This window comes from Xenopus tropicalis, chromosome 8 (genome assembly GCF_000004195.4).
Source record: "Xenopus tropicalis strain Nigerian chromosome 8, UCB_Xtro_10.0, whole genome shotgun sequence".
Classification (NCBI taxonomy): Eukaryota; Metazoa; Chordata; class Amphibia; order Anura; family Pipidae; genus Xenopus; species Xenopus tropicalis.
In genome coordinates this window covers 59534571-59547008 of record NC_030684.2, presented here as the reverse complement: position 1 = coordinate 59547008, position 12438 = coordinate 59534571, and the positions used below count along the sequence as shown (strand labels likewise).

General features: G+C 39.7%; 1 protein-coding gene across 1 annotated transcript in view; it reads left to right on the top strand.

Moving 5' to 3' along the window:
- The first annotated feature begins 11971 nt into the window (after window positions 1–11971).
- The window catches only part of kiaa1210 (KIAA1210), a 72414-nt gene continuing 71947 nt past the window's right edge, over window positions 11972–12438 (top strand). Inside the window, 1 exon segment of the mRNA NM_001374601.1 lies at window positions 11972–12141. The gene's annotated coding sequence lies outside the window, so the exon portion shown is untranslated.

Sequence of the window (12438 nt, the reverse complement as noted above, 5' to 3'; positions counted from 1 at the left end):
GCAAACTTGTTTTTTTCAAAATGCATCAGTTTTTAGAGCTTCTCCAGCAGAATCCTGCATTGAAATCCATTTTTCAAAAATGCAAAGAGGTTTATTTTATATTTAATTTTGAAATTTCACATGGGACTAGCCATATTCTTCATTTCCCAGGGTGCCACAGCCATGTGACCTGTGCTCTGATAAACTTCAGTCACGCTGTACTGCTGTGCTTTTTAATGCTTTTTTCTGTTGTGTTTTTTTATTTAGATTTTTTAATAAATAAAAATGTCATACAATAATCAAATTTTTCTATTTATTTTCAGTGAGCCTAGGCTGTGTTGCTTTTTATCGATTGGCCTGGTCTGTAAGGAGCAGTTCGATTTATAATAGCATTTTTAAAAAATGTTGTTCCAGTAAACAAGTAAAATAAAAAAAAAGTTGTTAGAGAATATTCTATACAACTTCCCCGGTTTTTACTTTATTTATACTGAATTTTTGTGTTTTTTCTTCTTTAATAAATTCTGAATAGTCAAGGTTTCAGAAAATACTCGTGCAGCGTATTTTCATCAAAATATTTCTCTAATTGAGAGACACCAACTCGATTTTTGATAAATCTGCCCTTTAGTTCCCCTCCTCATTTTACTCAGTGGAGCTAAAGGCTGCTCACAAAATAAGCTCTTAAAGGAGACGGGAAGTCATTTTACTGCCAATAGATTTGCCACATTAGTGCCACCTAGAACAATATTATTTTGCAGAAACCATTACCATATCTAAGTAAACAGCTTTAGAAGCTTTCTCCGTTTGCTTAAGATAGCAGCTGCCATTTTAAGTAGCTTCCTGCCTGCAGTCACATTCCTAAGGGAGGGGGAAGGTACAGGTATGGGATCCCTTATCCAGAAACCCATTATCCAGAAAGCTCTGAATTACGGAAAGCCCATCTCCCATAGACTCCATGTTAATCAAATAATTCAGAATTTTAAAACTGATTTCCTTTCTCTGTAGTAATAATAAAACAGTACCTTGTAATTGATCCCAACTTAGATATAATTACCCCTTATTGGGTGCAAAACAATCCTATTGGGTTTAATTAATGCTTTATTGATTTTTTTAGTAGACTTAGGGGCACATTTACTAATCCACGAATCCGAATCACGAATGGGAAAATATCGTATTGGAAACGAAAATTTCGTAAGATCACAAATATCACGAAAATGCTTACGAAAAAATCGTATTAGTCACGATAATATCGTATTGGCGATCCAAAAGTCACGAAATTTTTCGTACCAAACAATTGTAAACAGCGGTAAAACCTTTCCGATTTTTTCGTGCAAACGTCCGAAAAAGTCGTGCGGCATACGAAAAAGTAGTGCGCCGTACGAAAAAGTCGTGCGGACGCACGAAAAAATCAGCAAAAATACGCTCGGAGCGTTCGCATGAACGCTTGAGCGTTCGTGCGTTTGTAAATGTGCCCCTAAAGGTATGAAGATTCAAATAACGGAAAGACCCCTTATCTGGAATACCCTTGGTCCCGAGCATTCTGGATAACGGGTCCTATACCTGTAGTTCTTAGCATTCTCGTGGGAGGGGAGAGCAGGACAGGGAAGAGAGAACTGGCAGGGAATTAAGGATGTTTCTGAGAGAGCAAGTCAGACACTGGAACATCATGTTTACAAAAAAAGAGTCAAGAAATCCTGTGTTTCTTTTGATAGAGGACTCAGTGCAGCATTAATGTAAGTGCTTATGGCTGTATTTACACCTTTCTGATAAAGCTTACATAGTTTTTACCTTTCCTTCTCCTGTAATCATAGAGTACCAATATGTAAGATCTAAGATTAGCTTTGGGTTTGGCTTTGCTCCTGTTCTAATTCAAACCTAATTTGCATCTACTAGATGCTTCTGCACCAAAGATCCACTCAATGCAGATCCATTTATGGAGTCATTTAAAATTTTTGCTTTCATTTGATTTTGACACCCCCTGTTATAGTTGCTAATGAGGGACATTATTGGTCAAAGATTCTTTATCTATAAGTCAATACTCAAAAGGGACCATATCGGTCACATGGAGCCCCATATGTCTGCATGGGGTTTCATAAGATCCAATAATTAGCTCACATGCTATATTACAATATCAGCAAGATTTGGCAAACAACTTGGGTAGTTCTGACAGGTTGCCAAACAATTGGATCTACCCCTGTTTGGCCAAATTTAGAATATGAACAAATAGATAATTTTTCTGTCATCATTTTGAGACCAGTAACCCCATATACTACCATACACATTACATTTAGAAAATTGCTTATAAATCTAGCCAGCAATAATTTCCCAGTTACAGTTCCCTGTATGGTATCTGCTTGCCACACAATGGACATGGGAGTGAATAGGATGAAGGCCTCTGTTTGCCTTTGGATCACCCCTTTCCCACCCATGGGTGCATTGGAATACACACTACAACAATAGTCATGCATAGTTGGCTTTGTGGTTTGGATAACTTAAAAAACAAAGGTGGTGAACCCAAACTTGGGTGGAACAGATTCCAAAATTTCAAAGTGCTACTTGCAACCATATGTCTATTATTTGTAAACCTTTCTCTCAGCTGTACCATGTATAGATGATATCTGATGCTTAATGAGTAATCCAAAGAAATTCAGATCATGATCAAAACCATATGAAAATTAAGTGTATATAGGACATAATTTAGTAATTTAAGGCTTTCATAATTAATCAATTTAAGGGGGAGCAAAAACACCTGCTGTAATTGTTCATTCCCACCTTAGCTGCAGTAAGGTATTTTAGGGACTTTCACTGGGCTGCATATAAATAGAAAGAAATAACAAGAACTCCAGTACATTTTTTTAATCTGTAGTTTATTTCCTTGGATGTGGCTTCTGCAGATTATAATGTTGCTTTAGCTATTTATGTAAAAAATGATTTCTACACAGGTACTATGAGCCCCTTAATCTATAAATGGGATACGCAGAATGAACATTACTCAAAATATAACTATATATTTATTTTTAACTCTGGCAAATTTAACAGTAAATTATGTACTTCTGCATCCCACAACCAACAACTATAATAGGCACTTGTGAACCTGTGCCTAGGGTGAAGCAACATGCTAGTAGAAAAAAGAAATCATTTATTTGCTTGCTCTGCTTCAGCTGTCAGACAGTTGTATTAAAAATCAAACACCAAACCCCCACCCAACCCTAACCCTGCTCCTGAACCCTACCTGGCCCTGCTTTCTCCCTCTATTAATAGACCCGTGCCCGCAATGACGTCACAAAAGGGTGCAGGGCATGCCAGGTGTGCGCATATAAATTAGAGAGCCGGAAGAGGAAGCCAGCAGTGTAAGGTTGTGGGTGGGGAGGGTCCCACGGGTATCGGCCAGGCCCGCACCTCAACTACTTATTAGTTGCAAATGTATCTAAGTGCAGGTGTAGATTGTTAACTTTCTGGGCTCTCCGCCAAAAGCCCATTTATTTAATTTAGTCTATGAAACAATGTATCTAAGTGCAGGTGTAGCTTGTTAAGATTTTTGGCCTCTCTGCCAAAAGCTACTTTTTAATTAAGTTTGTATCTTTTTAAGCATTCAGTGCAGGAGATCAAAGGGAAATGAGGGACTTTTCACTAATAATTCGGGACTGCGGGTTGAGCTGTTAAAAGAGGGACAGTCCTGTTAAAATCAGGACAGTTGGAAGGCATGCAGTCTACAACCAATTAAACCCCAATAACAAAATTAACACAATGATCTTGAACACAGCCAGTAGGAATTGAAAGAAAAGATTTGTTTTTGGGTTTGGTACCCTGTGTGGTTCTGAACTGTCCAGCTTATGTACTAGTTGTAAATTACCTAATACCAGGAAGTACCGCCCAATGATATCAATATAGAGGCCCTCAATTTTCCCAAGCTTTGGACAGTACTGAGGTATTAGTAGCTTATAAAATGTCATCAATGACTATCGTCTACTCAAACACAGTGGGATTTGACTATTCTGTAAACCAAGATGCTTGTGGTACAGTTGGTAACATAGTATGAAGGCTCTTAGAATTGAGTCATTGACAAAACACCCCATGGTACAGGTAACTGCAGCTCATGGTGCTCTGCCTCCTCAGTAAACCAGAGCCACTGTGCATAATAATAATAATTCAGAAAACACTGCTCTAAAAATCCTCTGTCACAAGTAGATGAAATGTACATATTTGCATATGGTTTATTCTTTTCACTGTTTGTTGTGGTATTGAGAATCCCTGCATTCACTGAGGCAGGGTTGAAATCCCAGGGATGTATTCCTCTTGACATTTATTCAGGTCCCAGGATCCATTGTCATGGTAGTGGTATCTGAATGCTCGAGCGTGGTTTCAATAATAATAGTCTGTATACAAAACACACCATCAGTTGTTTTCCTAGCTCACAGAAATATGTTGGCTATTAAATATCCAGGGCAATCAAAGATTGATGGTACATAAGGAAATCATATTACAGAAAAAATGATCATAGATGTTATCAGCTATTTCCCTTCAGCAAAATCCATATTCATATTTATACAATTTATGTTCCCATTTCCCAATAAAGTGATCCCTGCCAGCATTTTAAGCACCGACCATATGTATTAATCTGATTTCACACTAATGCCAGTTGCCAGACTAAACCAGATAATATAAGTGTGGCTTAGGTAAGTAAGAGAAGTAGGCAAACAACGGCAACACAAATGGCAGCACCTAGATGTTTGACTTGGCACACAGGCAAAAATTAAGGATTGAGGGGATACCCTCCTTTAACGGCTTTGGGATAATGCTCTTATACTTTACAATATGAGTGATGTTACAAATAATGGTAGATCATATAGTAGGACGCCAAGTTCTTGTATCCTGATTAAAATGAGTTGGATATACAATTTGATATATACTTTGTATAGTATGTGTTATATTTTAGAATTAAATAATTGATTTATAAGTATAGTTAATCATTTTAATACACACTTAATACACACACAATACTCATAGTTTAAGCACTGCATGTGTAATATTCATGTATGAATAGGTCATAAAGCTCTTACAAAAAAACTGTAAGCAAAGGTGCAATGAATAGGCTGGACAGCAGAGGGCATTACAAAGTTAAATTATTTGTGACTGTGAAGTAAGTATAGTATTTTTCATTTTCAAAATGTATTACTTGAAACTTTGCTGGGCTCCAGTGTGTAGAACTAGCTATTACTGTACCATACTGTATGAAGTACCATAATAATAACACACCATAACACAGTATATATACACAATATGTAGAGAGCACTCACGGTAAAAAATGTGTAAATAGTCCTTTTATTTAATCATCGCATCTACGCATTTTGATCCCCACAGGATCGTCATCAGTATAGTGAAGGAATGTGAAATGCGTACATTAATACAAAAATTAACCAATCAGTGCACACTATCAATCATGGTGTATATGACGTATAATACAATTATATCAGCTCCAACTAGGGAGCGCTATAACTGAAGCTGATATAATTGTGTTATACATCATATACACCTGATCAGAGTGTGTTAATTGATAGTGTGCACTGATTGGTTAATTTTTGTATTAATGTATGCACTTCACTTCCCTTCACTATCCTGATGGGGATCAAAACGCGTTCATGTGATTATTTAATAAAAGGACTATTTACACATTTTTTTCTGTTAGTGATCTCTACATATCGGATGTGTTTTGCTGGTATGGAGTGGTGAGTGCTGATTTTTGGAGTGAGTGCTGATTATATATATATACACATATATATGCTCAGAGAATTGTTGTGCTTCAGCAGAAAATATAGGGCGCTATTAGGAGGCATGTATATTTAATACTATGGGGCTGTGGTGCGGGTAAGCTAGTAGAGAACAGCATAAGTTGCTGCAGGTCCTGCTTAATCTTTTGTTGGGCTTTAGTTCTCTTTTATGGCAATGACACACAGGGCTACTTTGGGCCATATTTTTAGTTGCTGGAAAACACATCTCCAAAGTGCCCATATCCAGGATCTGATTGGGCTGCTGGGACACCAGGAAAAATCCTGGTGGGCCTCGGCGGACCAGACCCGACCCTTGCCGGTGTTCCCTCTGCCCAACTGTTCCTCTCCTGACACGTTAAATTTACGCACTCTCAGGGGAGGGCGTCGGGTGGGGGACCCTGCGTGGGAGATAAGGGGGTCCCTGCAGGGGGGAAGTTAGGGGACGCGGCTGGCGGGGGCACCTGCTGGGCCCCTGCACCCCCCAGTCTGACCCTGCCCATATCAGCCCCCTTATTGTAAAGTGCCTGTGTCAGTGCTTGATAGGCAACAGTAGCCTTCAAAGGCATATTAAAGAGTTTTTAGGTTACTATCGCCTGGTAACTATGTATGTATGTATATTTTTATTTACAGTGGCTTGCAAAAGTATTCGGCCCCCTTGAACTTTTCCACATTTTGTCACATCACAGCCACAAACATGAATCAATTTTATTGGAATTCCACGTGACAGACCAATACAAAGTGGTGTACACGTGAGAAGTGGAACGAAAATTATACATGATTCCAAACATTTTTTACAAATAAATAACTGCAAAGTGGGGTGTGTGTAATTATTCAGCCCCCTGAGTCAATACTTTGTAGAACCACCTTTTGCTGCAATTACAGCTGCCAGGCTTTTAGGGTATGTCTCTACCAGCTTTGCACATCTAGAGACTGAAATCCTTGCCCATTCTTCTTTGCAAAACAGCTCCAGCTCAGTCAGATTAGATGGACAGCGTTTGTGAACAGCAGTTTTCAGATCTTGCCACAGATTCTCCATTGGATTTAGATCTGGACTTTGACTGGGCCATTCTAACACATGGATATGTTTTGTTTTAAACCATTCCATTGTTGCCCTGGCTTTATGTTTAGGGTCGTTGTCCTGCTGGAAGGTGAACCTCCGCCCCAGTCTCAAGTCTTTTGCAGACTCCAAGAGGTTTTCTTCCAAGATTGCCCTGTATTTGGCTCCATCCATCTTCCCATCAACTCTGACCAGCTTCCCTGTCCCTGCTGAAGAGAAGCACCCCCAGAGCATGATGCTGCCACCACCATATTTGACAGTGGGGATGGTGTGTTCAGAGTGATGTGCAGTGTTAGTTTTCCGCCACACATAGCGTTTTGCATTTTGGCCAAAAAGTTCCATTTTGGTCTCATCTGACCAGAGCACCTTCTTCCACAAGTTTGCTGTGTCCCCCACATGGCTTGTGGCAAACTGCAAACGGGACTTCTTATGGTTTTCTGTTAACAATGGCTTTCTTCTTGCCACTCTTCCATAAAGGCCAACTTTGTGCAGTGCACGACTAATAGTTGTCCTATGGACAGATTCCCCCACCTGAGCTGTAAATCTCTGCAGCTCGTCCAGAGTCACCATGGGCCTCTTGGCTGCATTTCTGATCAGCACTCTCCTTGTTCGGCCTGTGAATTTAGGTGGACGGCCTTGTCTTGGTAGGTTTACAGTTGTGCCATACTCCTTCCATTTCTGAATGATCGCTTGAACAGTGCTCCGTGGGATGTTCAAGGCTTTGGAAATCTTTTTGTAGCCTAAGCCTGCTTTAAATTTCTCAATAACTTTATCCCTGACCTGTCTGGTGTGTTCTTTGGACTTCATGGTGTTGTTGCTCCCAATATTCTCTTAGACAACCTCTGAGGCTGTCACAGAGCAGCTGTATTTGTACTGACATTAGATTACACACAGGTGCACTCTATTTAGTCATTAGTGCTCATCAGGCAATGTCTATGGGCAACTGACTGCACTCAGACCAAAGGGGGCTGAATAATTACGCACACCCCACTTTGCAGTTATTTATTTGTAAAAAATGTTTGGAATCATGTATGATTTTCGTTCCACTTCTCACGTGTACACCACTTTGTATTGGTCTTTCACGTGGAATTCCAATAAAATTGATTCATGTTTGTGGCTGTAATGTGACAAAATGTGGAAAAGTTCAAGGGGGCCGAATACTTTTGCAAGCCACTGTATATAGTACTACTTATGTATGCAGTGCTGTACAACAGAATTACAATTGTAAGCTCTTTTGGGCAGGGTCTTCTTCACCTCTTGTATCGGTTATTGGTTGTTTTATATTTTATATGTAATTCTGTATATCCAATGTATAAACCCATTTATTGTACAGTGCTGCGGAATAGATTAGTACTTTATAAATACATGGTAATAATAATAATAATAATAAAAATTACAATAATAAATACAAATAAATACAGCTGCAATAAAGATTCCACAGAGCTAAGTGTCAAAGAGTCAAAAGGTTTGTGGGACTCCGTATAGCTTACAATCAGGGGTGTGACTACAGGGGGTGCAGGGGGTGAGATTGCAACCAGGCCCACACCCCCTAGTGGTCTGCCAGAGGGTGCATCGCATCTTCCAAAATGCACATCTGGGGTGGAGTGGGGGCATAGTTCCACATTCTTCACCAGAGCCCAGGAGGTCCTAGTAACATTAATACAAAAAAACAAATAGGAGGATATTAAGTGCAGCAGATTACAGTGGGTGGCACTGCAATATAAGTGGCCCAGTTCCCAGTTAAGGTACTATGCGAGTACTCCAAGAGGTAGTCTTTCAGTTTAGATCTGAAGGGACTAAGGAAGGACTCCCTCTGAAGGAATGACATTAAAAATATAAGAAGCAGTAAGAAAGAAAGGGAAGTAAGGATAAAATCTATGTGGGACTGCTTTGGGTGCTTTGGCACAATTTTTTGAACTACTTAAAAACACAAGGTATAATTTACATTTCCCCAGGGTGCAAGTTCTGGGAAAGTTGCACTCTGCTCTGATTTTCAACCTGGCACAAGAAACAGAGCACAGGAGGTGCAGGTGAGGCCTGTCCTTATTGCCTACCACAGGTAAGGGCAGGCCTGGGCTGGGCACCTAGTGCAGGCCTTGCTCATAGAGCAATCGTTTTTGGCTGCCAGAATCAATGACCCCCATTTAAATGCTAGAAAGAGGCATAAGAGGAAGATAAATAATTTGAACACTATAAAAAAAACATTTGTAACATTGCTAAGAATAGACAATTCTAAACGGTGAACTACTTGTTAATTGGTTAGATTTTATGATATTAGCAGTTATTGCTACTATTATGAAGGTATAACTGAAGTGCCTCTGTGAGGGTTGGGCAGAAATAGCTTAGTCTGACACCTCAGAATTCCATGACCAATATACCTGTATAAAGTATTTAGCCTTCAGTCTTGCTCCATAATATTTAATATACTTACATTTTACAATAGTGGGTACATTAGTATACCTCCACTGAAATCAAAACCTACATTCTCATTCAACAGCATAGGCACTGATTTAGTTGCTTTCTTGCCCTTTCTCTTTTATAAAACATTTGAGTCTGGGCCCCCAGTCAGCTGTAAATGTGAAACATTTGCCACCTGAGCACAGTTAAAGGCAGTAAATTGTGAAATAAAATGTGAATCGATTGCATCTTGAGCCTTGCAATGACACAGGCTACAGTGTACCTGCATTTGACTTTGGGTGGAGACAGGAAGTAGAACACAGGAGTGTCGGACTGTAAAGTGCTTTTATAGAAAGTAGCTCAGAGATAAAGGTGATTCAATGGCTCATACTCTTTTTTAATTTTATGTTGCTTTCCAGGTTAAGGGTGTTCATCATCTGGAAACAACAATTGCTCTATAAATGGTAGGGATATTGCAAATTATAGGGTTTTAGGTGTAAGACTCATTACTATTTCTTATTTTAGTATGCTGATTCAGGGATTTGTCCAAAAGCCACTATACAATCAAGAGGATTATGTTTAAACCTTACTTTGCCATCACACTTTTTTAATATTTTGTGCTCTCTTACGTTGTATTTCTTGGGCTTAACTTTGATATTTTTTTTATTCAATATAATTTTATTTGAAAATAATATAAAGGGTCCAGACAGTTTTCTTGATACATAGGAAGTGCTATACAACAGTTGTCATAGTACATATGTTTGTTCATATGTTCCGTTCAGCAATGAGAAAGGTACATCATGTTTTACTGAACACTGAACAAAGAGCATATATTAACATCACCAAGCTTTGTAGGCCACCATTGCTGTAATATAGATGTCTATGTAATTTACAAGACCACTTAATTAAGGTAGAATTCGGCTCCGTGTGAGCTCCAGTTCACAGAACTTTGGCTCCTTTTAGGGCTAAACTCCATGGGAGATTTTGTAGGATGGTGTTGGATCAACAAACCATCTTACAAGCTAGATGTAGTCACACGGGTCAAAATATAATGGACTGATACAAAAATCTGATGTGTAACTTACATAAAGTGTTTGCCATCTGACACAACATGCTTGCTGGAAGGAAGCACTGCATGCTGTGTCTTCAAAAAATCTCATGCTGCCAGATTTTTTTTCTTATTGAAATACATTGACTGTCAGATGTAGATGCATGAATAAAACACACCAAAAAGTAACAGATGCTTATGTCTCCAGACAAGGGAGAAGCTTTGGATACACATATAGCAATCCCTGATTAATTAGGGAATATGATGTGTTTGCATTTATTCAGTGGCATTTCTGGGGCTGCTGCGGGGCCAAGGTAGGAGCCCCGATTCTTTACCCCCCCCCACTACATGGTTACCTCTTCAGTGTTGAAGCGGGTCCAGGGGGCCACATCGCTAGTGCCTAGGGCAATATTACATATTTGTATGTATATGGGTGACTAATCTCCCCCAAAAAGCCTTTCCACCTGCAAAAAAGGAAATTCCTGGTGGAAAGGCCTACGCATCACTTCCTGCAGAATGTCGCCAAGCGAGCGGATCTTCACCTGATATCCCCACCTATGGGTGGGCGATATCGGGTAGAAAGTAACTTTAAAAAAAAATAATCCGATCGTTTGGCCCTGGGGCAGTCGGTTCGGGGACCGCATCAACGAGCCGATGCGGTCCCCGATCCGATCGGATTTTCTAACCTGGCCGATTTTCTAACCTGGCCGCTCTATTCTGCCCATACACGGGCCGATTAGCTGCCGAATCGGTCCAAGGGACCGATATCGGCAGCTATAGTCGGCCCGTGTATGGGGACCTTAACCGTTCAGGCCTGAAATAGCAGATAAGGAGGCAGAAACAATAGGATTTCTACCTCCTTCTGCCGATTCAGCCCTGAAGGCAGATTTTGATCAGGCGCCTTCTATGGCGCCCGATCAAAATCTTTTAACATGGCCGATCGGCGAGTCGACCGATAGCAGCCTCCTGCGATATCGGTCGATTTGCCGACTTGCCATACACGCACCGAATATCAGACAAAATCGGGTTTCGTACGATATTATCGGTGCGTGTATGGCCAACTTTACTTATGTTTTCTACAGGAACACAGAAGCAGGTTAATTGGATCCTAATGAAAATTGACACTACTGACTGTAAAAGTAATTTAGGTTATAAGCTCCACTGGGACAGGGACTAAGGTCTATAAGGCAATTATAGGTATATAACTATAACTATAAAAACTGAGCTTAGTAAATCCATCCATATTTGCTAAAAAGTGCGGAAATATTACATACTGTGTACCTGTCAGGAAACAAGTGCAATGTATGGCATGCATTAGTATGTTACTTGCTAATTAACCACCACATTTCCTTTTCTTTATGTAACACAAACTTACAATAGCAAACCCACCCCCCTCTGTTTTGGCATTAAGGCATAAATGACTGGACTGTTATTACTTGTATTTATTAATCCCTTTAAGTGAAAGTGGCTGCCTAGAGAACACACATTTAAACAAAATGCTGTAGGTTAAGATTCTACATTTATGTTTGTGGTTATACAGGGGTGAGTTGGCAATCTTGATAATCAATATACTGTGCTGATGAGCCACAAAATTGTAGTGGCTTTTTGAAAAGTAAAGTAAAACTGGATGGAGAAAGATAAATGGGCTAAAAATAATGTCAATTACATTTACTGAACGTTAACTTCAGTTTAAGGTTTACCCTACTTGTATTAAAAGGAATGGCAGACTAAGAACTGCAAACAGAACAGTCTCTCCTTTCCCAGCTGGAGGAAACATGGGCGGTGACTGGTTACTAGAGGCATGCTGGAAGCTTTAATGGGCTGGCGAGGAAGCAGTTTGGATGGAGTGACAAAAACGTCAGCTTAAGAGGCAGAAAGGAAGAGACTGTTTAACTGTAAGTAGTGAGCCACTTTATCTCTGTGTCTGGAACTCTTTGGCTCTGTATATACTTTCTATATCTCCATGTAGCATCAAGCCTGCAATTAGCTAACTGACTCTGGCTCTCTTTCTGCTCTCTTCCTTTCTCTGGTTTCCTGTGTACAGGGGGAATTGTGTTCCAAACCAAATTTTATGGTTAAAATATAACGCTAATTGCAGAAATTAACTTTGTTAAACACAATATAAATGTTCATTTGTAATTATACCTACTGTGTAACTACAGATTTCATCACTGCCATACAGCATGCATTTT